The sequence below is a fragment of the Somniosus microcephalus genome, chromosome 1, assembly GCF_052327205.1.
Source record: "Somniosus microcephalus isolate GS21.2 chromosome 1, FLI_Smic_1.0, whole genome shotgun sequence".
In the NCBI taxonomy this organism is placed as follows: domain Eukaryota; kingdom Metazoa; phylum Chordata; class Chondrichthyes; order Squaliformes; family Somniosidae; genus Somniosus; species Somniosus microcephalus.
The window spans coordinates 354,441,824-354,467,060 of NC_140987.1; the positions used below are offsets into that span (position 1 = coordinate 354,441,824).

At 46.1% G+C, this 25,237-nt stretch overlaps 1 pseudogene; it reads left to right on the plus strand.

Moving 5' to 3' along the window:
* The first annotated feature begins 442 nt into the window (after positions 1 to 442).
* LOC147124976 (uncharacterized) overlaps positions 443 to 25,237 on the plus strand; it is a 141,625-nt pseudogene continuing 116,830 nt past the window's right edge.

The following is a 25,237-nucleotide window of genomic DNA, read 5'->3' on the forward strand; positions in this document are numbered from 1 at the left end:
ATAGCTTTTCTGATGAATGTTAGTTTTTTTTTTACAGTTTTGGTAGTTTTAGGTTTATTATTATTTAATTATTTTACAAGAAGTAAGTTTAAATTTTTGAGACTCAATCACTTGTCAAGCCAGAGAACCTTCTCGGGACATGGCTATCTGTTTTGCGTGTCCCTACAGAGAGGAAATTGGCATGAGGAGGGTTCTGCTCCTGTTCGCCCTGGTAGGGCTGAGCATCGGTGACCGAGGTGACGTGGAGGACTCCCACATTTATGGGTGCTCGGGAGAGAGAGCGCTGATCATTACCGGTACTATACCAGGGGGTATACTGTGCAGTAGCTTCAGTTATCCTAAACCTACCCAAGTACACTTACCTACCCAAGACAGCTATGACCAGACCAACAGGCAGCACAGCAAGACAGCAGAAAACAGGCACAGAGCCCTACTAAAAGAAATGTTTAAGAAATTCTACGAGTTTGACTTTGCCAACATAGACAAAGCAGAGCTGTACACATTACACACTGAGCACATTATGGGCGCGGGGAGACAAAGAAGGGGAGCCTGGAATGATATTTTCACAACCTACAATACAGGATCCTCGGTAATAAATAGTCTGGACAATATAGAACTGCAAACACAAATAAATGGTCTGAAAACCCAACTACGAAAGATCCTAAAGGAAGAAAACACAGTGGTAGGCTCAGAGCTACATGAGGACCAAGCTATCACAGTCCATTTAAAGAAGATCATTGCTGATTTAGAAATACACGCAAAAACAGTAAATGCACTCATACGGGAGGATAGGAATGCTTCGGATCAGGCTGCACAGAATGAGGTGTGTGTGCTATACGGGGCATGATTGCTGGGCGAGGGCCGCAGCAACCTGAAGGTTTTAAAACAAGGTTTAGTCCCCTCCTGGATCAACAATAAGCACCTTGCAGCCCTCCACCCATTTAGCAATTCGCTGAGCCCTTGTCAGCTCCGCCTAGCCTCTGAAGCCTACCCTGTCCCAGTAGATTGCGGGCATTCCAATCACACTATCATGGGGATAGTAGTGAGGATGCCGGTCATGGGTGGGACAGCCCGACCCGCACCGGTATACAGGGTGGAGAACACTGGGATCATTCAAGGGGGTGCACACGTCCGTTTCGCAGCGGTCCAACCTTATGTCATAAAGTGGGAGCACGCTATGACAGGTACAGACCTCTCCGTGTGCTGGAGCCGGGGTGCACACGTAATACTGTGTCCCCAGCACTTGAATGCCTATTCTAGACCACAGTGCGGGTTTAAAGCAGCTGGTGCACGACCTATTAACTGTACCATGGAGATAATGGCACAAGGCCATGTTCCCCCACAGGTAGCATTCATAGGGGGTGGGACATATTGTGTCACCACAAGTGCGCCCCACTACCAGCATGGACAGCACATCTGGTGTCCGGTGAGTGACAGCAGTTTCTGCTTTAAACCCGAGGCAGAAGTTCAAGTGGCCCAGGAACGGATTGTCCCCATTCCTGAACCCTCCACTGTTCACCTCACTGTCAGGGAAAACATCACCAACCTGCAAGACTATGTTACATTCTTCGGCTATAAAAGTCCCCCTCTACCCGAACATCTTACCGCCCTACTCAAAGCCACAGAAGTATCGCAAAAACATTTCTATACTCTAGAACAAAAGACAGTTGAGATAGGGGCCGAGATTTCGGATATCATAGCTCCACCCTGGTGGGATATTTTCTAAAATATAGAGGTCCCTTCCTGAATCAGAATGGCTTCCCATATTTTAGTGGTCTGCCAACTCGGTATAGTCTTCTACTTACTGTGCACAAAGTGCAGGGGGAGGGACAGAATGCTCCGATCCCGACATGAGAGAGCATGGGACGTGCATTACAATAAAGTCTATGACCAGGTATGGGACGAGCCTTAATTGTTATTAAAATAAAGTTTTGTGACCGTGTATTATTTTCTATGTATGTACCATATTTTCCAAGTGGTCCAAGGGGTTGGACCCCCTCCGTGCTTGGATACGAATGTAACTGAATTCTTACCTGTGTATGCATCTGAACACTACATCTAAAGGGAAATGTTTGTTTTGGGTCTTAGATAGGTAAACTACAGGGGAAGGTTGGCTCTCGAGGATCAAGAATTTTGCTCACCCAGTATGATACTCTAGCAAGTAAAGTATCACAGCGGGGACTGTAAGATTCTCAAAATTCACAGATCCCCCAAAACTTGGAGAAAACCGCTAAAGAAAAGGATTTTGGAATCTTTTCTAACCATTTCAGGGTAATAAAATATTGGGCCTAATGGAGGGAGATTCAAGGTCAAGAACCAAGATTTGTCATTTTAAAGGGCATGTTTTGGCTTGTAAAGAAAGAAAAGGCTGCAACAGGAAATGGGATCAACCTCTGTAATAGACAGTTTGAGTATTGGAGTTAATCAGTTAATCAAGCTGTCTCGGGAACTGTCTAACGTCACTCAGCCCCTATCAGACAATTTACATTCTAACAATGGACCCATGGAAGAACAGCCTCACCCAAAATACAGGACCCATCCAAAAACATGCATAAAACAAATCACTTCGCCAACCTACAAAGAATCTCAGGCCCCACAGGAAACTCAAAGCCTGAGGACAATTCACCACAATCAAGTAAGAGTTCAACAGCTCATGAAACCATCCCGAAACCACTTCACAAATTCTTAAAACTTCAACAGCTCATGGAACCATCCCGAAACCACTTTAAACAACTTAATATTAATGAGCCCACCAAAATCTAACGATAAACCAGGACTGATTTGGCACGCAGATTAGGAGGCCCCAATTAGTATAATTGAAGGCCTGTTTTCTCAAGAAGGGAGTAAGGTTCAAGAGTTCCAAGTTTGAGTTCAGTACAGTTCCAACATCGAAACTCGCCGGTTTCAGAGCAACATCAAGAACAAGGAGTTCAAGCACCTCGAAGCAGTTCTCTCTCTCGAAGAAGAAGAAGAAGAAGAAGAAGAAGAAGTAACACACAAGAAGAAACCAGAGCAACAGTTTCAGTGACCATCGGACACCTCGCGGCAACAAGGGCCTTACGAAACAACCAACTGAACATTACCATCAGCCAACCGGGTAATATTGGGCCACCGCGACGAAAGAAAACCAACTCGGAAGAAAATCAAAGATTCACAAGTTTTTCCACTCTACAAACTATTCCTGACTTACCCCTGGGTAAGATTTTACTCAAAGAGACTCTAAGCCCTATTTCTAACAGAAGAAAATTGGGTACTCACCTGATAAATCCAATACGCATCCTACCGCATCAGCAGACTCGCGAAGACTGACCAGATATGCAGGTGAAGTCCTCTACCGCGTCTGGGGTACGGCAGGCCCAAACCAACATATCCAGCGAACCCCGAAACCGTGAACCAGCTCAACTGTCAAGGATTCATTTGGTGAGCATTATCCCTGGTCCTCTAGAGCCCAACTTAGCTAGTAAAGTGGGATTGGGAGGGGTGAGGTATTTTTCTACTGTAATTCCCTCATGTGTATTGAAGTGTTCCCCATTTTATTAGAGTGTTAAGATTATTGTGTTGTATTTTCTTTCTCAAATAACGATCAAAGTTTTCTTGCACCAAAACCAATTGTCTGCTGCACTTTTGTCACAACCCCCAAATATGTCCAAGGTCTAGAACCAAGGGAGTGGGAGCGATTCGAATTGCTCATAAGTCAGAGGCGAAGCTGACCCCAAACAGCACCCCCTACAGTAGACATGCACAATGACTGCCTGTGGAGAGGAATGGAGAGTAGCGACAAAGTGGTAGTAATACCTCCAAGACATGGAGAGGCTTGGGTAGTGACTCCGACAGGGCTCTTTGATTTACAAACTTTAATAGCAAGAGTGCCAGAAAGGTACATAACTGTAGTTAAAGCTAACAAAGAGGTTTTTGCCATGCATAAGCACAATTGTGGGAGGGTGACAGGGGTAGAAGTCAGGGTAGGAGGAGAGCCCATGCTCCGCCCACAGAAACAATATACCTTCCCCAAAGAAGCAGAGAGGGACTTGGAAAAGGCTGTAACATCTCTTGTGGAACAAGGAGTCATGAGACCCTTCGCTACACACGCGAACTCTCCCGTATGGCCAGTAAAGAAGCCGGACGGCTCCTGGCGAATGACCATCGATTAGAGAGTGTTGAACAAAAACATCCCTGCTTGTGCCCCTACAATAGCAGCCATAGTAGATCTGGTTGGTAACATTCCTAGGCACGCCACAGTATTTACAGTCCTAGACATGTCAAATGGGTTTTGGTCCATCCCATTGCACCCCGAGGTTCAGTACAAATTTGCCTTCACCTTTAAAGGACAACAGTATACATGGACTTGTCTTCCACGAGGATGCCATAACAGCTCCTCTATTTTTCATCAGTGCATGGAAGCATGCATAAAGGAGTTCAGTCACCCAGATCGACTGATACAGTGTAAATGATTTATTGTGGTTTTCCGAAACATGGAGAGGCTTGGGTAGTGAAGGAGAACATGGGAAACTGTTGGAGGAGTTGTTGGGATTGCTTAAAACAGCCAGATTTAAGGTTAATCCCAAGAAGGCACAGATAGGGGAAGAGGAGGTTCAGTTCCTGGGACTCACTATTCGACCAGGGGAACGTGCGATAGATGAGGCTAAGCGTGAGGCGGTGCAGGAGTTACCCCGACCAAGCTCAGTAACAGCTCTCCAATCATTTTTGGGTCTGACAGGTTACTATAGGGAATTCATTGAGAACTACGCAGCTACAGTGGGCCCCTTACTGAGATTACTGAAGAAGGGTGTAGAATGGGAGTGGGATGGGGAATGTGAGGAAGCCTTTGTCCAGTTAAAACGAGACCTACAGATAGCTTCGGCTTTGGGAGCTGTTGATCCTGGGAAAAGCTTTTATTTGGAAGTGGCAGCTACAGATGCCAGTCTGAGTGCCGTCCTTATGCAGGAAGTGCACCATCACATGAGACCGGTGGCCGATGCCTCCAGAGTCCTGGTGGAAGTGGAAAGAAGCTATTCCACTTGCGAGCGACATCTGCTAGCTACCTTTTGGGCGGTAAAACATTTTACGGTGTTCACAGGAACCCAACCCATCACTCTATTAACCCATCACACCCCAACTCGTTTACACTTAGATGGGAAAATTAAAGAGAGAACAGCGTCTAGTGTGCAAATAGCTAGATGGACATCACTGTTAGAAGGCATGAATCTTAAGGTCGAAGCCATTGGAGACCCTAAATTAGCCTTCAACCTTAATTACAAGGGAGAATCTCCTACTTGTATAGTTGAGGGAGTGTGGGAAACGAAAGGGAGTTTTTAATCAGGGATACACCCCGAAGGGCGAGACATGTATGTGGATGGCTCGAGTTTTGTGGAAAAGGGAGAAAGGAAAATGGGATGCGGAATTTACGATCCAGATCGGAACTTGGAAGTAGCCCTATTACTCCCCATTACTCTTTGTGCTCAGCAGGCAGAATTAGCCGCAGTCACCTATGTGGTCACACACCCCACAGAATTTCCCCTTCCTTACACCATCTGCTCCGACTCAATGTTTACATGCATTTCATGTACAGAATATTTAGCCATTTGGGCCAGATGAGAGTTTAAGTCAGCAGGTGGAAAGCCTTTGATCACAGTCCTGATGTTGGCAACAATATTGGAAGCTGTAAAGGGGAAATAATACGAGTATTACGTCCACAAGGTTATGGGGGCCCACTCTAAAACCGAGCCCAGGTGGAAAGGCAATCAAAAAGCCAACGAGCTCAGAGGGATGCAGAGAGAGGAGTCCCGTGGGACGCTTACCAGTCAGGAGTGGTGGTCACTGTCACCTCTGCTCAGAGTATGGTACCCCTCCCACCAGATCTTAAAACCGTTCAGTTAAAAGATGTAGTGCTAAGGGCAATTATAAAGGAAACGGAAGAAGAAAGAGACATAGAGGGACCCTACAGAGCTAGGGATGTAGAGATCAGAGAAGGGATGCTGTTTAAAGGTGACAAGTGGGTAGTTCCAGAGGGATACCGGGAGGAATTCATTCAACTAGCACATGGAGGTCCAGGGGCGGGACACCCAGGACCCGAAACCACCTGGAAGAGAGTGTAAGAAGTAGGATGGTGGCCACCTTAGGAGAGATGTGGAGGATTTTTGTAAAACTACTTGATATGTGCTGCCAATAATCCTGACCCACACAGGAAAAAGGTATCTTTGGGACATGCGCGAAGGGCTGAAGGGCCATGGCAATGTGTCCAGATTGATTTTATTGGACCCTTACCCACTACTAAGAAGGGCAATAAATATTGTCTGATATTGGTGGACAATTTCACTAAATCGGCAGAAGCATTCCCTTGTAAAACAGCCACGGCATTCTGGATTACAAAAACACTAGGGGGGAGAAATTGGGTGGAGCCGCAAAAGAGGCGCCAAGCTCGCCTGGGTGCCGGATTTAGCGCAGCGTTTGGATCATTAACGACCGCCGGAAATTCAGCTTGAGCGCCCCAAGAGGGACACGGGGCGAGGCTCGAGGCGCTCCGCGTCCCTCTTAGGGTGCTGAAACTGAATATCGCAGCGAAACGTGCCGCAGTGCCACACGCTGCGGCACGGTGCGCTGCGGTACTGCAGGCCTTCCTCCCATTCTTAATGGGGAGGGGCCTGCACCAGCGCGATCGGAGATTGCGAGTGCCGGCAAAAGAGCCCGGCACCGAGGAGAAGTGCCGGGCTCTCGGAAAACAGCCGGCAATGCCACGGGGGGCGATCAGGAGGCCGGGGGCGGAGATGCTGGCAGGCGGCCGCCGAAAAAAACGGCCGCCCCGCACCGCCACCTTAATTTGCGCCACTGCCGCCATAGGTAGGCCCCGTGAACTGGGCGCCATTTGCGAACGGCGCTACAGAGGCGGTCTCTGCCAAATATCACGATCGGGGCGGTAGCGGGGCGCTGCGCACACCGATGATGTCATCGGTGGCGGTGCAGCGCAACAGGCTAACGCCACCATTAGTGCCCCAGCTAAATATCGGGGGAGGCGCGGCCAGTGGCGCTAAAGCCACTGAGTGCCCTCTTTAGGCGCTAACTGGTGGCGCAGCCCACCGAATTTCTAGGCCCGTTCTCTAGATGGGGGCTCCCTCATGTAGTGGAGTCAGACCAAGGGAGCCATTTCACAGGTCAGGTGATGCAGGCTACTCTTAAACTGTTGGGGACTGAAGGAAAATGACATGTAGCTCACAACCCCCAGTCGTCGGGAATTGTGGAAAGAATGAACCGTACCCTAAAACTGGCTTTACGTAAAGAACTGAATGAAAGCCCCACCAAGTGGGATGAGGTACTGCCTCTAATCCTGATGAATATACGCAGTACAGAGTCAAAGGGAACGGGATATTCTTCACATGAATTGGTTACAGGGAGACTCATGAGAACCCCAACACACATGCTGATTCCTACATTAACAGAGAAACAGATCAAAGAGATAACCAGGGATAAGTTCCTAAATGACTTGTGGGAGACTTTGAGAGAGTTAGACCTGGAAGCTGCCCACAACATCGGAAGGGCTTACCAAGGCAACCGATTACTTCTAGTCCCGAGTAAGCCACAGGAATGGGAGGTCGGTAGCCAGTTGATGGTTCGAAACTACGCAAGGATGAGTGTGTTTGAACCCTTGTACAAGGGACCATACAGTATCATTGATAAGACTAGCCCCATGGTGTATGCAGTTCAGCTACCTAAGAGAGTTAATTGGTTTCATGTTAACCAGATGAAGCTTTTTCAGCCCACAAGCAGGTCAAGGAGACAACAGACTACGATTATGAGCATGATTGGGATGCAGCTGGTTTGCTGGGATGATACGGAGGAAATGCCCAACGGCACATCTCACCAGGTACAGTATCATCCAAGTGAAGGTGGACAGGGTGCAGGAGCTGTAGAAGCCTCCTCGCCCCTAGGTCCGGAGTCACCTTCTATTCACAGACGAGACCTACAAATTCTTACTACCTTACGACGTAGTAAAAGAAAGAGAATAACACCCCTAAGATTTAGACTATATTAGCATCAAAAACCGAAATGGCTAATGGTAGAGGGAAACTTAAAAGTTTTATCAACACAGACGCTATCAGTTTCTGTCCAAAACAAGTAAAACACAGGGTTTGCTGAGTGAAAGGAATCTTAAAAGGCCTATTGCGACGGGAACATTTTGTTTTACTCCGATCCGACCTGTACGGATTGGAGCGTGGGTGTTATTAAATGTATATATATATATTTGCATGACCAACTGACTATTAATAGAAAAGATGAGTTAAAAGAGCGGTTACACCAATATGTTGCTAGATTTGGATAAAACATACCACCCCTGCCCAAGTACCTGATAAGGTTCATGAAGAGTATTAATCAGTATCAAAAACATTATTATGATTTGATCCAGAAGAATCATGAGATAAGGACGGAAATACTTAAAGTTGGGGACAATTCGTCTTGAAGGGATAGCGGCATGAATATCAAGGTTTATCCTTGGATAAGGATTATTGTCCCACGTTCTAGTCATCATTCAGTTGATAATTATGGTATGCCTGTTAACACTAACATGTCATGTCAAGAGACGGTGCAAGCAACAAGAAATGATCAGGTTACTGCAGAAAACACAGGGGCCTAGAAATTCACTGGCACCCCGCCAGTCTCGCCAGGGCGCCGGAAGTACTGCCCCGGAAGGAGTCGCGAACGCCCGCCGGAAATTCAGTTTCAGCGCCCCAGACGGAAGCGCAGCGCTACTCGAGGCGCCCCACATCCCTCTTGGGGCGCTGCAACTGAAAATTGCAGTGCAACGTGCCACAGCGCCACACGCTGCGGCATGGTGTGCTGCGGTACTGCAGGCCTTCCTCCCCTTCTTAAAGGGGAGGGGCCTGCTGCAGCGCGATCGGCAATCACGAGTGCCGGCAAAAGAGCCCGGCACCGAGGAGAAGTGCCGAGCTCCTGGGACACAGCCGGCACGACGCAGGGGGGGGCTCAGGAGGTCGGGGACTGTGGCGCAAAGAGGTGCTGGCAGGCGGCCAGCAAAAGAAATGGCCGCCCCGCACCTCCGCGCCTCTACCGCCGCAGGTAGGCCCCCCTGAACCAGTCGCAAATTGCGACCGGCGTTAAAGCAGGGGGCGCTACCAAATTTTGCGATCGGGGCGGTAGCGGGGCGCTGCACACACTGATGACGTCATCGGTAGCGGTGCAGCGCTAACGGCTAGCGCCGCCATTAGCGTCCCGCTAAATTTAGCGGGAGACATGGCCAGTGGCATAAAACCCACTAAGTGCCCTCTTTGGGTGCTAACGGGTGGCGCAGCCCACTGAATTTCTAGGCCAGGATGTTTTCATGTAAGTTAACTGTAACTCAAAAAAATTCTGGTGACAGTTACTTGAGGGGGTACTGTAGAAAGTATGTACAGACCCTTAATTTTAATATTTCTTGAAATGCTTTGCCAGGTAAAAAGGTTTTACAAAGTGAAATAAAGTTGGTGAATGTAACAAGCAGTCTTTCACTGATAAGGCAGGAAACATGGTTGTGACTGCAGGGGGTAGTGACAGTCAACAGGGAGAAACAAACCCCCTTAGATTGTAGACATGGGGCGCAAATTTCCCAGGGCCGTGGAGGTGGGAATAGAGGCGTGTTGGGTGTTAAAATTGCAGAATCGGGGGGCACGAACCCTTCCCGCCCCCAACCCGCCTCCATGCCCGTTTCCCAGGAGGTGGGTACCCGACCTGTGCTGGGAGCCGCTTCCCTGAGGCGGGAAGGGGATTAGTGCCAATTAACTGCCTGTTAACAGGCTGTTTTTGGCCTAATCCCTATTTTTATCCCTGAAGCGTAGGCTTCCCGATGGCTCCAAACCACACCAAGTTAGCGAGGTGGACCGTCGGGCTGAAGGGCTTGGAGGGTTCGAGATGTCCGGTGTTCAGGTGAGTGATGGGTGCATGAGTGCAGAGGTAAGTGTGTTTGGTGTGTGTAAAGTGTTTAAATAAGTTTTACTTACATTTACTTACTAATACAGGCTGCCTTCCTTCAGGTCTCGGGAGTCCCTCATCTCACCGGCACAGAAAGCAGAATGGCCGCGAGCTGTCAAAACATAGAAACATAGAAACATAGAAGATAGGGGCAGGAGTAGGCCATTCGGCCCCTCGAGCCTGCTCCGCCATTCAATGCGATCATGGCTGATCATCCAATTTCAGTACCCGGTCCCTGCTTTCTCCCCATACCCCTTGATCCCTTTAGCCTTAAGAAATATATCCAACTCCTTCTTGAATATATTTAATGAATTGGCCTCTACTGCCTTCTGTGGTAGAGAATTCCACAGGTTCACCACTCTCTGGGTGAAGAAATTCATCCTCATCTCTGTCCTAAATGGCTTACCCCTTATCCTTAGACTGTGACCCCTGGTTCTGGACTCCCCGACCATCAGGAACATCCTTCCTGCATCTAGTCTGTTCAGTCCTGTCAGAATTTTATAAGTTTCAATAAGATCCCCTCTCATTCTTCTAAACTCCAGCGAGTACAAGCCCAATTGTCTCAATCTCTCCACATATATCATTCCTGCCATTCCAGGTATCAGCCTGGTGAATCTTCGCTGAACTCCTTCCATGGCAAGAACATCCTTCCTCAGATAAGGTGACCAAAACTGCACACAATACTCAAGATGTGGTCTCTCCAAGGCCCTGTACAACTGCAGCAAGACATCCTTGTTCCTGTACTCAAACCCTCTCACAATGAAGGCCAACATACCATTTGCCTTCTTAACCGCCTGCTGCACCTGCATGCTTACCTTCAGCGACTGGTGCACAAGGACACCCAGGTCTCGTTGCACTTCCCCTTCTCCCAATCTATTGCCATTCAGATAATAATCTGCCTTCCTGTTTTTGCTACCAAAGTGGATAACCTCACATTTATCCACGTTATATTGCATCTGCCATGCTTTTGCCCAATCACCCAACCTATCCAAATCATCCTGGAGTTTCTCGGCATCCTCCTCACAGCACACACGCCCACCCAGCTTTGTGTTGTCTGCAAATTTGGAGATATTACATCTAGTTCCCTTGTCTAGATCATTAATAGATATTGCGAATAGCTCGGGTCCAAGGACCGATCCCTGCGGTACCCCACTAGTTACTGCCTGCCACTCGGAAAAAGACCCGTTTATTCCAACTCTTTGCTTTCTGTCTGCCAGCCAGTTCTCTATCCAAGTTAGTACCTTGCCCCCAATCCCATGTGCCTTAACTTTACACGCTAATCTCTTATGCAGGACCTTATCAAAAGCCTTCTGAAAGTCCAAATACACCACATCCACTGGTTCTCCCTTATCTATTTTACCAGTTACACCCTCAAAAACTTCCAGTAGATTAGTCAAGCACGATTTACCTTTTGTAACTCCATGCTGACTTTGTCCGATCCTGTCACTGTTTTCCAAGTGCGCTGCTATTACATCTTTTATAATGGACTCTAGCATTTTCCCCACTATCGGTGTCAGGCTTACCGGTCTGTAATTCCTTGTTTTCTCTCAACCACCTTTTTTGAATAGTGGGATAACATTAGCTACCCTCCAATCTATGGGTACTGTTCCAGATTCATTGAATTTTTCAAGCTGATCAGCAATGCATCTACTATTTCTAGCGCCACTTCCTTAAGTACCCTAGGATGTAGATTATCAGGCCCTGGGGATTTATCAGCCTTCAATCCCATCAATTTCCCTAACACCATTTCCCTACAAATACTGATTTCTTTCAGTTCCTCCCTTTCATCAGACCCTATGTTCCCCGACATCTCAGGGAGGTTATTTGTGTCCTCCTTTGTGAAGACAGAACCAAAATATGTATTTAATTGGTCTGCCATTTCTTTGTTCCCCATTATAAATTGCCCTGCTTCTGACTGCAAGGGACCTACACTTGACTTCACCAATCTTTTTCTCTTCACATTTCTATAAAAGCTTTTACAGTAAGTTTTTATGTTCCCTGAAAGCTTACTCTCATATTCTATTTTCCCCTTCTTAATTAATCCCTTTGTCCTCCTTTGTTGAATCCTAAACTGCTCCCAATCCTCAGGTTTACTGCTTTTTCTGGCCAATTTGTATGCCCTCTCCTTGGATCTTATGCTATCCCTAATTTCCCTTGTTAGCCACGGTTGAGTCACCTTTTTTGTTTTATTTTTATGCCAAACTGGGATGAACAAATTCTGTGGTTCATCCATGCAGTCTTTGAATGTTTGCCATTGCCTATCCACTGTCAACCCTTTGAGTGACATTCCCAATCAATCCTACCCAATTCGTGCCTCAGACCATCGTAGTTTCCTTTATTTAAATTCAGGACCCTAGTCTCCGAGTCAACTACTTCATTCTCCATCTTAATGAAGATTTTGATCATGTTATGATCGCTCCGACCCAAGGGGCCTCGTACAACAAAATTGCTAAATAATCCTTTCTCGTTACATAATACCCAGTGTAAGATGGCCTGATCTCTGGTTAGTTCCTCGACATATTGGTCCAGGAAACCATCTAGTAAACACTCCAGGAATTCCTCCTCCACAGTGTTGTTACTAATTTGGTTAGCCCAATCTATATGTAGATTAAAGTCACCCATGATGACTGCTGTGCTCTTATTGCACACTTCCCTAATTTCCATTTTAATGCCATCCCCAACCTCCGCATTACTGTTTGGAGGTCTATATACCACTCCCACTAACGTTTTCTGCCCCTTGGTATTTCTCAGTTCTACCCATACAGAGTCCACATCATCAGAGCTAATATCCTTCCTTACAATTGTGTTAATCCCTTCTTTAACCAGCAATGCTACCCCACCTCCCTTTCCTTTTTGCCTATCTTTCCTGAATATTGAATACCCCTGGATGTTGAGTTCCCAGCCTTGGCCACCCTGGAGCCATGTTTCCGTAATCCCAATCAAATCATATTTTTTAGCTCTATTTGCGCAGCTAATTCATCCACCTTATTACGAATGCTCCTCGCATTAAGACACAAGGCCTTCAGGCTTGTTTTTTTAACGCTCTTAGATCTATTAGAATTATTATTTACTGTGGCCATGTTTGATTTAAACCGTTGATTTCTCTGACTGCCACTTTTGTTTTTCTCCTTCCTATCTTTTGCTTTTATCCTTGTTTCCCTTTCCTCTGTCCCCCTGCTCAGGTTCCCAACCCCCTGCCATTTTAGTTCAAACCCTCCCCCAGAGCACTAGCAAACACTACCCCTAGGACATCGGTCCCTGCCCTGCCCAGGTGTAAACCGTCCGGTTTGAACTGGTCCCACCTCCTCCAGAACCGGTTCCAATGTCCCAGGAATTTTAATCCCTCCCCCTCACACCATTCCTCTAGCCACGTATTCATCTGAAATATCCTTCTATTTCTACTCTGACTAGCTCGTGGCATTGGTAGCAATCCTGAGATTACTACCTTTGAGGTCCTATTTTTTAATTTACCTCCTAATTCCCTATATTCAGCTTTTAGGACCTCATCCCATTTTTTACCTGTATCGTTGGTACCTATATGCACCACGACAACTGGCTGTTCACCCCCCCCCTTCCAAAATGTTTTGCAGCCGCTCTGAGACATCCTTGACCCTTGCACCAGGGAGGCAACACACCATTCTGGAGTCTCGTTTGCGGCCGCAGAAATGCCTGTCTATTCCCCTTACAATAGAATCCCCTATTACTATAGCTCTACCCCTCTTTTTCCTCCTGTCCTGTGCAGCAGGCCCACCCCTGGTGCCAGGAAGTTGGCTGCTGCTGCCTTCCTCTGATAAGCCATCCCCCCCAACAGTACTCAAAGTGGTGTATCTGTTTGAGAGGGGGGTGTCCACAGGGGACCCCTGCACTACCTGCCTGCGCCTAGTACTCTATCTGTTGGTCACCCCTTCCCTTTCTGCCTGTCCAAACTTTGCCTGCGTGTGACCAACTGCTTAAACGTGTTATCCACGACTTCCTCAGCATCGCGAATGGTCCAGTATGTATCCAATCGCCGCTCCAGCGCCACAATGTCATCTGCCAGTAGCTGCAACTGGACACACTTCCTGCACACATAGTTGTCAGGGACACAGGAAGTGTCCCTGAGTTCCCACATAGCGCAGGAGGAGCATGCCACGGGCTGCGCTCTCCTGTCATGACTTACCCTTTAATTAATTGAAATTTAATTAAATCAAATCAATCCCACCAATTACACTACAGTTAAATGTTATATTTAAGGGCCCTGGTTTACCGACAGTCCCCGCTACACCACAGAGACTTTAGAAACTATAAACCACAGAGTTAAGGTTTAAAAAGAGAGAAATACTCACCAACCAATCATTTTCCTGCTTTCTGGTGATGTCACACTTCGATTACTTTTTACTTCTCTCCCTCTCTCTGAGTTCAGAGATTAGTGCGCTCTGAGGCCTACCTGGTCTCTGGGGCCTCTTTATATCACCGCTCCTCCGAGATTCCTGCCGCTACTCTCACCGCTTTGCAGCATTCAGCTTTCTGTTCTGGAGAGATTTCTAACTGAGTCTGTGGAGAAGGACTCAAGTTAGAAGACAGATTGTCAGTGTTTCACAGCTTCACAGAGCTGTCAAACATTGATATTTCATCTGTCTAAAGCTCTTGACAGATGAAATGTCAACCCCTGACATCACTTGTAACCGGGTGTCCCTTAATTGACCTGCTGAGCCCGCTAGGCGGGCTTAACAAGGTCAATCAAGGGAAAATTGCGTGGGTTGGCCACAAATCGATGGAGGTGGGACTACAACCCAAAAAGTGGGAGTCCCGCCTCCATCACGTCCCATTTGATAAAATCCAGCCCATGGTGTCTCTGGTGACCTTTCTGAGGTGAGAAGTCAAACCTTTGAAGTTTTGAAATGCAGAATACGATGTTTCTCATGAACCGAACCAAGTGGTTTTCTGCCACCTTTGTAAACTTTTAGGAGTGAATGAACAATTTTGGGCTGTGATAAGGATAAGCCTCACAGGATGAGTTAATGTAAACGTTTGACAGCTCAAACAGCTCAGACCAACATTAAAGGAACATTTCACTATCTCTGAATGAATGATTTAATGCAAAAGACAAGGAAAGCTGTATAAAGCACAGTGGCTTTAAGAATATCAGCACTGCAGTCAGAGGAAGATGGCTTGGCCAGTCATCTCACCTACAAGGATCAAGCTGCAGTCAGAGGAAGGAGGGGCCTGGCCAATCTTTCCACTTACGAGGGCCTACAATCAACGCTGGACCGATCATCAGCGGGTGGTTGTATTTATGATTTCCTGTAATATTATTGGTGAACTGCTCGAATAGTGGTTGGGGGTTTTGAATCTGTCTTAGGAACAATAAAAGGTTAAAGGCAGAACCCGTGTGTCTGGTGTAATTTCTCATAACTCTCAAGTCTGAACTCTGTAACCTGTTGGACGGGGCGAGGGGTAATTCTGCATGTCTTACAGATATTATTTATTCTGGCAAGTGACTGAGGTCAAGAACTCAGATTTAAAATTGCCAAGTATGCCAACTACATAAATAGTGAAATCTTTACTTGAAAGTTGACTTCATTGAACAATTTACAAAAGCCTTCTCTGGGTTATTGCTAATAGAAAGCTGATGTCACGTGCAGTGCATACTCTGGATGTAAAGCCTCTCTTACCGTTTGCAATGTTCTTTTCGATCAAACTTTTGGTCAGCCCTCTGAATCTCTCTCTCCGTAGCTCGATATCCATTCCCTTATTCTTTGTAAAGTACCTTTCACAATTTCTATGTTAAAGGCACTATATAACTGCAAGTTACTGTTGCTTACAATAATTTATATGCTGGATAAAAAATGTCAATAGCTCTTGGCACAAAACAGTCTTCCCATGGAAGCTGATATGGGTTTTCCATATGTTTTCAAATTGGCAGCGATGCATCAGCTGGATAAGTTAATGTATTCAGCATATGCAAACGTTAAGGCTGCTATGATTTAATTCTCAGAACTAAATTATTTCTGAACATTTCACAGTTTAAGAAGATAAGTAAAAAGAAATAGGAGCTGGAGTAGGCCATATGGCAACTTGAGCCTGCTCTGCCATTCAGTAAGATCATGGCTGAACTTTTACACCAACTCCACTTTTCTGCACTATCCCCATATTCCTTGATTCCCACAGTGCCCAAAAATCTATTGATCTCAGTCTTGACTATACTCATCGACATAGCATCTATAGCATCTGCAGCCCTCTGGGATAGAGAATTCCAAAGATTCCCGACCATCGGAGTGAAGACATTTCTCCTCATCTGAGTCCTAAATGGCCGACCCCTTATTCTGAGACTGTGACCCCTAGTTCTAGACTCTCCAACCAGGGGAAACAGCCTCTCAGCATCTACCCTGTCAAACCCTCTAAGAATTTTATACATTTCAATGAGATCACCTCTCATTCTTCTCAACTCCAGAGAATATCGACCCATTCTACTCAATCGCGCCTCATAGGACAGCCCCCTCATTCCAGGAATCAATCTAGTGAGCCCTTGTTGCACCCCATCTAAGGCAAGTATATCATTCCTTAGGTAAGGAGATCAAAACTGTACACAGTACTCCAGGTATGGTATCACCAAAGTCCTATATAATTGCAGCAAAACTTCCTTAATCTTATACTGTAACCCCCTTGCAATAAAGGCTAACATACCATTTGCCTTCCAAATTGCTTACTGTACCTGCATGTTAACTTTCTGTGATTCGGGTACTAGGACTCCAAAATCACTCCAAATACAAATATTTACTAGTCTCTCACCTTTTAAAAAATATTCTGCTTTTCCATCCTACCTACCAAATTGGATGATTTCACACTTCGCCACATTATACTTCATCTGCCACCTTCTTGTCCAATCGCTTAACTGGTTTATGTCACTTTGCAGCTGCTTTGCATCCTCCTCACAACTTACTTTCCCACCTAGCTCTGTATCATCAACAACCTTGGATACATTACACCCAGTCCCCTCATCTAAGTCATTACTATAGATGGTAAAAATCTGAAGCCCAAGCACTGATCCTTGCGGCACTCCATTAGTTATACCCTGCCATCCCGAAAATGACCTGTTTAGTCCTCCTCTCTGTTTTCTGTCGATTAAGCAATCCTCATTCTATGCTAATATATTACCCCAATCCCCTGAGCCCTAATCTTGTGTAACAACCTTTGGGGTGGCACCTTATCAAATGCCTTTTGAAAATCCAAATATACTACATCCACTGGTCCCCCCTGATCCACCCTGCTAGTTACACCCTCAAAAAATTCAAACAAATTTGTCAAACACAATTTCCCTTTCATAAAACCATCTTGACTCTGCCTAATGATATTATGATTTTCCAAGTGTCCTGTTACCACGTCCTTAATAATAGATTCTAGCATTTTCCCTACTACTGATGCCAAAATAACTGGTCTATAGTTCCCTGTTTTCTCTTTCCTTCCTTTCCTGAACAGTGGGGCTACATTTGCTACCTTCCAATCCATGGGGACCATTCTAGAATCTAGGGAATTATGGAAGATCAAAACCAATACATCCACTATCTCTGCAGCCACCTCTTTTACACCCTAGGATGTTTGGCTTTTAGTCCCATTAATTTCTCCAGTATATTTGTTTAACTTTTTCTTTACTAATATTAATTACTTTAAGTTCCTCACTCTCATTAGAACCTTGGTTCCCCACAATTTCCAGTATATTCTTTGTGTCTTCTACTGTGAAGACAGAAACAAAATATTTGTTTAACATCTCTTCCATTTCCTTATTCTCCATTATAATTTCTCCTGTCTCTGCCTCTAAGGGACCTATGTTTACTTTTGCTAATCACTTCCTTTTCACATACTTGTAAAAGCTCTTACAATCTTTTTTTATATTTCTCGCTAGTTTACTCATATTCTATCTTTTCCCTCTTTATCAATTTCTTGGACATTCTTTGCTGATTTTTAAAACCCTCTGAATCTTCAGGCTTACTACTCTTTTTGGCAACATTGTAAGCCTCTTCTTTTAAACTAATACTATCCTTAACTTCCGTAGCTAGTCATGGTTGTACCACTTTTTGAGTGGAGTTTTTATTCCTCAGGGGAATGTATATTCATTGAGAATTATAAATTATTTCTTTAAATGTTTGCCATTGCTTATCTACCATCATATCTTTTAATCTAATTTCCCAAACTACCTTAGCCAACTCACCCCTCATACCTTCATATTTGGCTTTGTTTAGATTTAAGACTCTAATTTCGGACTTAACCACATCACTCTCAAACTTAATATGAAATTCTATCATTTTATGATCACTCTTCCCCAGAGGATCCTTTACTATAAGATTACTGCTTAATCCTGTCTCATTATTCAATACTAGATCTAAAATAGCCTGTCCCCTATTTGGTTCCTTGGCAAATTGTTCTAGAAAACTGTCTCGAATGTATTCCATGACCTCATCCTTCAAGCTACTTTTGTCAATGTGGTTTGCAATTATTGCATTGCCCTTGTTACATGCTCCTCTAATTTCATGATTTATATTCTGTCCAACACTATGCTGACTGTTAGAGGGCCTATAAACTACTCCCACCAGTGTTTCCTGGCCTTTGTTATTTCTTAGCTCCACCCATACTGATTCTACATCCTGACTCTACATCCTGATTTTTTCACTACTGCTTTTATCTCATCCTTTATTATCAGGGCTATCCCACCTCCTCTTCCATTTTGCCTATCTTTTCTAAAAGTGAAGTGCCCTGGAATATTTAGTTCACCACCTTGGTCACCCTGCATCCACATCTCAGAAATGGCTACTAGATCAAACCCATTTATCTCTATTTGTGCCATTAATTCATCTATCTTTTTATGAATGCTTCATGCATTCAGATATAGCATCTTTAATTTTAACTTTTTACTATTTTTCTCCCTGATGTTGCCTTAGTCGATAATGCCATATTACCATTGTTAAACTCTGTCTCCTCCTGATACAATGTCTTGATTTTACCCAAATCGCTACTCTGAGTTTTCTCTTCAGACTGATAAATTCACCCTTACCTGAATCATCCCTCCCCTTTATTTTACAGATATAAATCTGACTATGTGCCACTGCAACTTCTACAACTCTTTGATAGGTGTTTGTTTCTGTCTCTCATGTATTTGATTTCACAATAACAACAGATACAGTCACTCACATGGCCCTGATTGGCAAAGCTGTTGCTAATATTCTTTTTTTTGCAAATGGCCGGTCGTTAAGTTTCGGCCAGAAATGTTATGATAGTTGACAACTGTTAACTTATTCACATTGAAGCATATTACACTACGGTAGTTCAGTTTCTTGCAATGTCAATTCAGGAAGACTCAGGAATGGTCACATTCAAACCTGTGCCCAACACTTTCTCTCATGTTCACATTTTCCATAAGGAGGTTGATCCCTTAAGAACCAATACTTCACTGCTGTGTATGGGATAGCTCGCCCAGTATAATAATTAACCCCTAATCACAGTCAATGTTCCCTCTAATTTTTTTTTTGCACAGAGCAGGCCACGAACTCCTTTGAGCACAACCTTTTCATCGGTGAGCAAATTTTAAAACAACAGAAACAGCAACCACTTAAAAGCATACATACAGTAATGCCATAGTGCCACTCCACCGTCTCAAATCATGAGACAATCAGACAAGGTTCTATACAAGTTTGGCATAACTTCTCTGCTTTTGAATTCAATTCCTCTAGAAATGAGCCCCTGTGCTTTATTTGTACTTGTATGGCTTTTTTACCCTGTGTTGCTACTTTTAATGATTTGTGAATCTATACCCCTAGATCCCTTTGCACCTCTACCCCATTTCGACTCTTATTTTCCAAGGAGTAGGTCGCCTCCTTAATCCTCCTACCAAAATGCACCACCTCACACTTATCTGTATTAAAATTCATTTGTCTTTTACATGCCCATTCTTCAAGTTTCTTTACGGTAGAATTAATTAAAAGCTTTTAGTTCATCATGTACAAACTCTATTTAATAAAAAATTACTTGTCAGAAATGACTAGGCTATAAAAGAACTGCATAATCATGCATTAACACTTCAGAAACATCACTCAGTTACATGGTTATGCATCGACAAACAATCCAAAAGCCCAAGGTAAGCTGAAAGAGGCATATCTATTCATGCAATTTGTATTAATTTTAAAGTTTTCAACCTATTAGCCCATCCCTCATGTCACTATAGCAGTGGCTGCACAAGCAGCAGGAGCAGCGGCTTTCCTATGGTGCTGATGTGCTGTACGTCCACATAAGTGATTAGAATATTAATCAAAATGCAACCAGGCAACCAACAAATATAAAGTGCTTTAGTTCTTTAGTTCACAGTAGTAAAAAAAATTGAACAAAAATGGGTATCCGTATTTCCAACTTCAATCACTTCCATTAATAAATGTTGTCTTCTTGATCCAGCACACCCTCCATGTAACATGTCACAAATGCAGCAGTTATTCACAAGTGTAGAAAAAACATATACAATTTGCGTCACCGAATTAAAAACAAAAAGCAGGAAAAGCTATGATAACAGAAATAAACATTCATCTTTCCACCTGGACAGGAGAACTAATCAGACTGACTTGGAAATGTTTACTAATGGCCCAGTACTTCGGGTCCCAACACGTGAGTAAGGACGGGGTACTCACGCGTGGACCCGATGGAAGTGCCGGTTTCTTGCATGCACAGCGCATGCGCAGGAAACCGGCATTTCCTCCGAGGGGTTCAGAGGTCCAACGCATGCGCGCAGGACTCTGCGCGCACGCGTTGAACTTCCTTCTTTTTTACAGGTTTGCCTGTGTGTAAGGGCCTCAACTTTTTATGAATGTAAAAAGGAGACGTAAGGACTTGATTCTTTAAGGTAAGTGGTCTATTATTTAAAATTATAACATTTTTTCCACAGCTTTATTGTTTTTAAGGACTTTACAGTAAGGTAAGTGTATTTTTAGACCCGATTTTTTTTTAAATTATTTTTATTTTAAATTTGAATAACTGTTTAAAATAGTTTTTTAAAGTTCATTTAATTAGTGGGATGTTTTTTAAAATTTTATTTAAAGTTTAAGTAGTGTTTTGGACGCCCGTAGTTTTCATGAGTTTGACAGTTCTTACTATTGTAATGATATCAGCAAATAGTGATGTTATTTGCCTGTTCGATTATGATGCCTTAATAGCATGTTTGCATGTATTGATTACTTATGCCTGACCAGCAGAGGTCATGTGAGAGACAAGCAGTTTGGTTTAGTTTCAGTTTCGTTCTAGATGCATCACAAGCATCGTGTCTCCTGTAAAAGCTGTATAAAAGAGTTGAACAAACTTTAGATTAAAAGTCATTCTCTTTCATAAATGTCTCGTCATTGAACCCACAAAGAAATCAATACATGGTGTCAGAAGTGATTGAAAGAGATGAAGAGGAAAAATCTGAAGTTAAATCAGCTCTCCACAGATTAGCAAGCCAAAAGAGAACATCGTTACTTACCATTAGAGAATAGCTAACGAAGTGAAAAATGGAAGGTTTACTCCCACCGGCGACGCTTCAGTTGACAGGTAATGTGGCTGAAAATTGGAGAAGGTTCAAACAACATGTGGGGTTGTATTTATCAGCAATCGGAGCTGACGAGAAAAGTAATAAAAGGAAATCGTCACTGTTCTTACATGTCGTGGGTGATGAAGTGCTGGAGGTGTATAATAACTTCACATTCGTTGCTAATGGAGACAAAATGAAACTAGATAAAATAATGGAACAGTTTGAGGCCTACTGCATACCTAAACGTAACGTGACGTTTGAGAGGCACAGATTTTTCACATATGTACAGAAAACAAGTGAGACTATTGATCAGTATGTGACTGAACTGAGAAACAGAAGCAAATCGTGTGAATTTGGGGGACTGACAGACTCGCTGATAAAAGACAGACTGGTGTGTGGTATTCCGAATAATGGTCTAAGGGAAAGACTGCTAAGAGAGCAAGATCTAGACCTGGGAAAAGCCATAGCACTGTATAGGGCTACAGAGACTGTGAAGTTGCAGGCAAAGGAGCTGTTCAGTGACAATAGCTGCAACGTGGATGCAGTGAGAATGAACGGACATAAACCGTTTAACAAAAAGAGCGCCAATGTGAAAAAAGAGGCGTGGCCAGCGAACGAAAATGAAAGGGACAATCGAAAGACATGTAGTCGAAGCGGTACACAGCATCCACCAAAAAAGTGTCCAGCATATGGTAAAACATGCAATAGTTGCAACAAAAACAACCATTATGCCCGTTGCTGCAAGAACCAAGTGCAACAAAGCAAGGTCCATGCAGTAGATGAAAGCGACATAGAGGAGTTCTATGTAGATGTTGGCCTAGAAATTCAGTTGCGTTCGCCAGCCGTTAACGCCATAAGAGGGGTATATTTCCAGCGCTAGGCACTTAGCGCCCGGGCGCAGGCCGATCTGCGCCTACGCCCAAATTCAGTAGACATTTGGCGCCGGCGCAAAGTGTTTGCGCCCGCTCAGCTGCGCGCGCAGCTTATGACGTCATTTCGTCCTGCAACGCTGTTTGTGCGCCCCAAACCGGAAATTCAGTGGCGCCCGCCCAATGTGGGCGTGGCACTGTTAAGAACTGTGAAGTGGAACGCAACAGAGGCCCTGTGGGCCTTGGGGAGCACTAATTAAAGGGCACTTACACTGACCTATAAAGCCCAGCCATTTTGCTGCAATGACTTTACTGCTTTGGATTTCTGGACAGAGACCAAGGAACAGAGCTTACTGATTTGGGACAACATAGGAGAGGTATTTTTGGCTTCTGGCCAGAGCTTTGACATTTGAATCATTGTGATTTCACTGTTTGCAAGTTTATTATGGGGGCTGTATGGGGTTCCAACCCTCAGTTGCAGCATTATGTGCGAAGGGCTCGCAGACGCTGTGTGAGAGGGCCAGCCATGCCTAGACGCAGAGGGGCCATCAGGCGTCGGCAACGTAGGCCTTACCCACTCAGGCAATACCGGCAGCAGGTGTCCTATCTCACCATGACTGCGGCGCATTGTGTTAAGAGGCTGCGCTTCAGAAGGGAGGTGGTTGCAGAGATCTGCCAGCTGCTTCACAGAGATCTGCGTCCACAGCTGATGTGCAGGACATCTCTCTCGGTGGAAGTGAAGGTCACGGTGGCTCTGAACTTTTATGCAAGCGGCTCCTTCCAAGCCGCTGCTGGGGACATAGCGAACATCTCCCAGTTCGCTGCGCATCACTGCATCCGGCAGGTCACCGATGCACTTTTCGCGAGGAGACACCAATTCATCTCCTTCCCCATGACCCTAGAGAGGCAGGAGCAGCGTGCAGTCAGATTTGGCAGGATCGCGGACTTCCCCATGATGCAGGGCGCCATTGACTGCACGCATGTGGCTATGCGGGCACCTATTGACAATGCCGAGGATTACCGCAACCAGAAGGGCTACCATTCCCTCAATGTACAGCTGGTGTGTGACCACAGGCAGCGCATCCTAGCTGTCAATGCCCGCTTTCCAGGAAGCAGCCACGATGCATTTATCCTGCGCCAGACTACTGTGGCTGACATGTTCGAGGCACAGCCTCCACCAAGGGGATGGCTTATTGAGCACAAGGGCTACCCTTTGTGTACATGGCTCATGACCCCGCTCCGCGCGCCCAGGACCCCAGCGGAGGAGGCATACAACGAAAGCCATCAAGCCACAAGGAACATCATAGAGCAAACGATTGGCGTCCTCAAGCAACGGTTCCGCTGCCTGGATCGTTCCGGCGGATCTCTACAGTATTCGCCGGATAGAGTCTCCCAGTTCGTCGTCGTCTGCTGCATGCTGCACAACCTGGCTATCCGCAGGACTCAGGCACTGCCACCTGACGTTGCACCACCACCTCAGGAGGACGAGCAGGAGGACCATGAGGAGGAGGAGGAGGAGGAGGAGGAGTACCAGCCCAGGAGGGAGCCACAAGGTCCAAGGGCCGTCTGCCGGCGGCTTATTGAACGACACTTCTAGGCCCCCTGTCAGGGAATGGCCTGTGGCAATGAACGCACCTGAATGCAGCCGCTCCGCAAGCCCTCAGCCGCTTAACGCAACAACCACTTGAAACATGACACCTGGACATGCTGAATAAATAAAAAGCTTTATTTTACAAACTCAGGGCCCTTCCCACATGAAACAGAAAAACAGACGAGACCCCCAAAAAACAGTCAAAAACATCTGTCACTCCCACAACCTGGGGAGGAATAACTAAACTTGTCCATCCAATTGGCCTTCATCATCAGCCTTACAAAAATAAGCCCCCCCCTCCACAACACAAACACCCCCATAGAAACAAAAAATGCCTTCATCTTCGGCCTTACCAAAATAAGCCCCCCCCAGAACACAAACACCCCCATATAAAAAAAACCGCTATCACCACACTCTACTGGGTGTGCCGAGAGGGCGAGTCCTTATGCAGGCTTCTCCGGCCCCTGCCCGACCTGCTGCTCTGCCTCAACCTGGGCCCTGTGGGTGTGGCAAGGCTGGGGGAAGGCTCATGAGGGCCACAATGCGTGACGGCAGATGCCCTTGGGGGTCGGCCTAGACGAGGCCCGGCCCGGGAGGGGCCGGCTGCTGACTGCTGCAGCTGTGGCTGGCCAGCATCAGTCTCAGCAGCAGCTCATCGCACCTTGGCTGGGGGAGTGGCAGTGTCGGCTGCACCAATGGGGGCAAGCTGGCTGATGCCAGGCGTGCGCTGTTTGCCAGAGACACTGGCACTCGGCCGGGCTGGCAGTGCAGCAAGCGCAGCAATCTGGTGGAGGCCAGACCGCTGTGCTGCAGCAGGGCGGCGGGTGCCCTGGCGATGCCTCCGCGCCACAGCGAGTGTGGCAGAAGTGAGTGCCCGAACTGCCCTGGTATGTGCCCGCATCAGATCTGCCAGTGTCTGGACGGCACCACTCATGGACTCGCGACTCGCGTCCTGCGCTGCCGCGAGTTGCTGGACACCCCTGTCCTGCGCTGCCGCGAGTTGCTGGACACCCCTGTCGTGTGCTGCCGTGAGTTGCTCGACCCCCCTGGCCTGTGATTCCCCGAAAGCGACCACACTATGAGCCAGGGACTCAATGGCCTGAGGCAACTGTCCCACAACCCCCATGAACTCCTTGTGGCGCCGCTCCGACGCCGCGGGCATCTCATCAAGGAGGCGCACCTCCTGGGCGAGGACCGTCTCCGGACTGGAGGGCGGACTCTCCCTCTGGGGAGAAGGCCGCCGAGCTGCCCGACCCTTCCCGCGTGCCTCGACCCCACTGGGCCCAGGAACTGCCC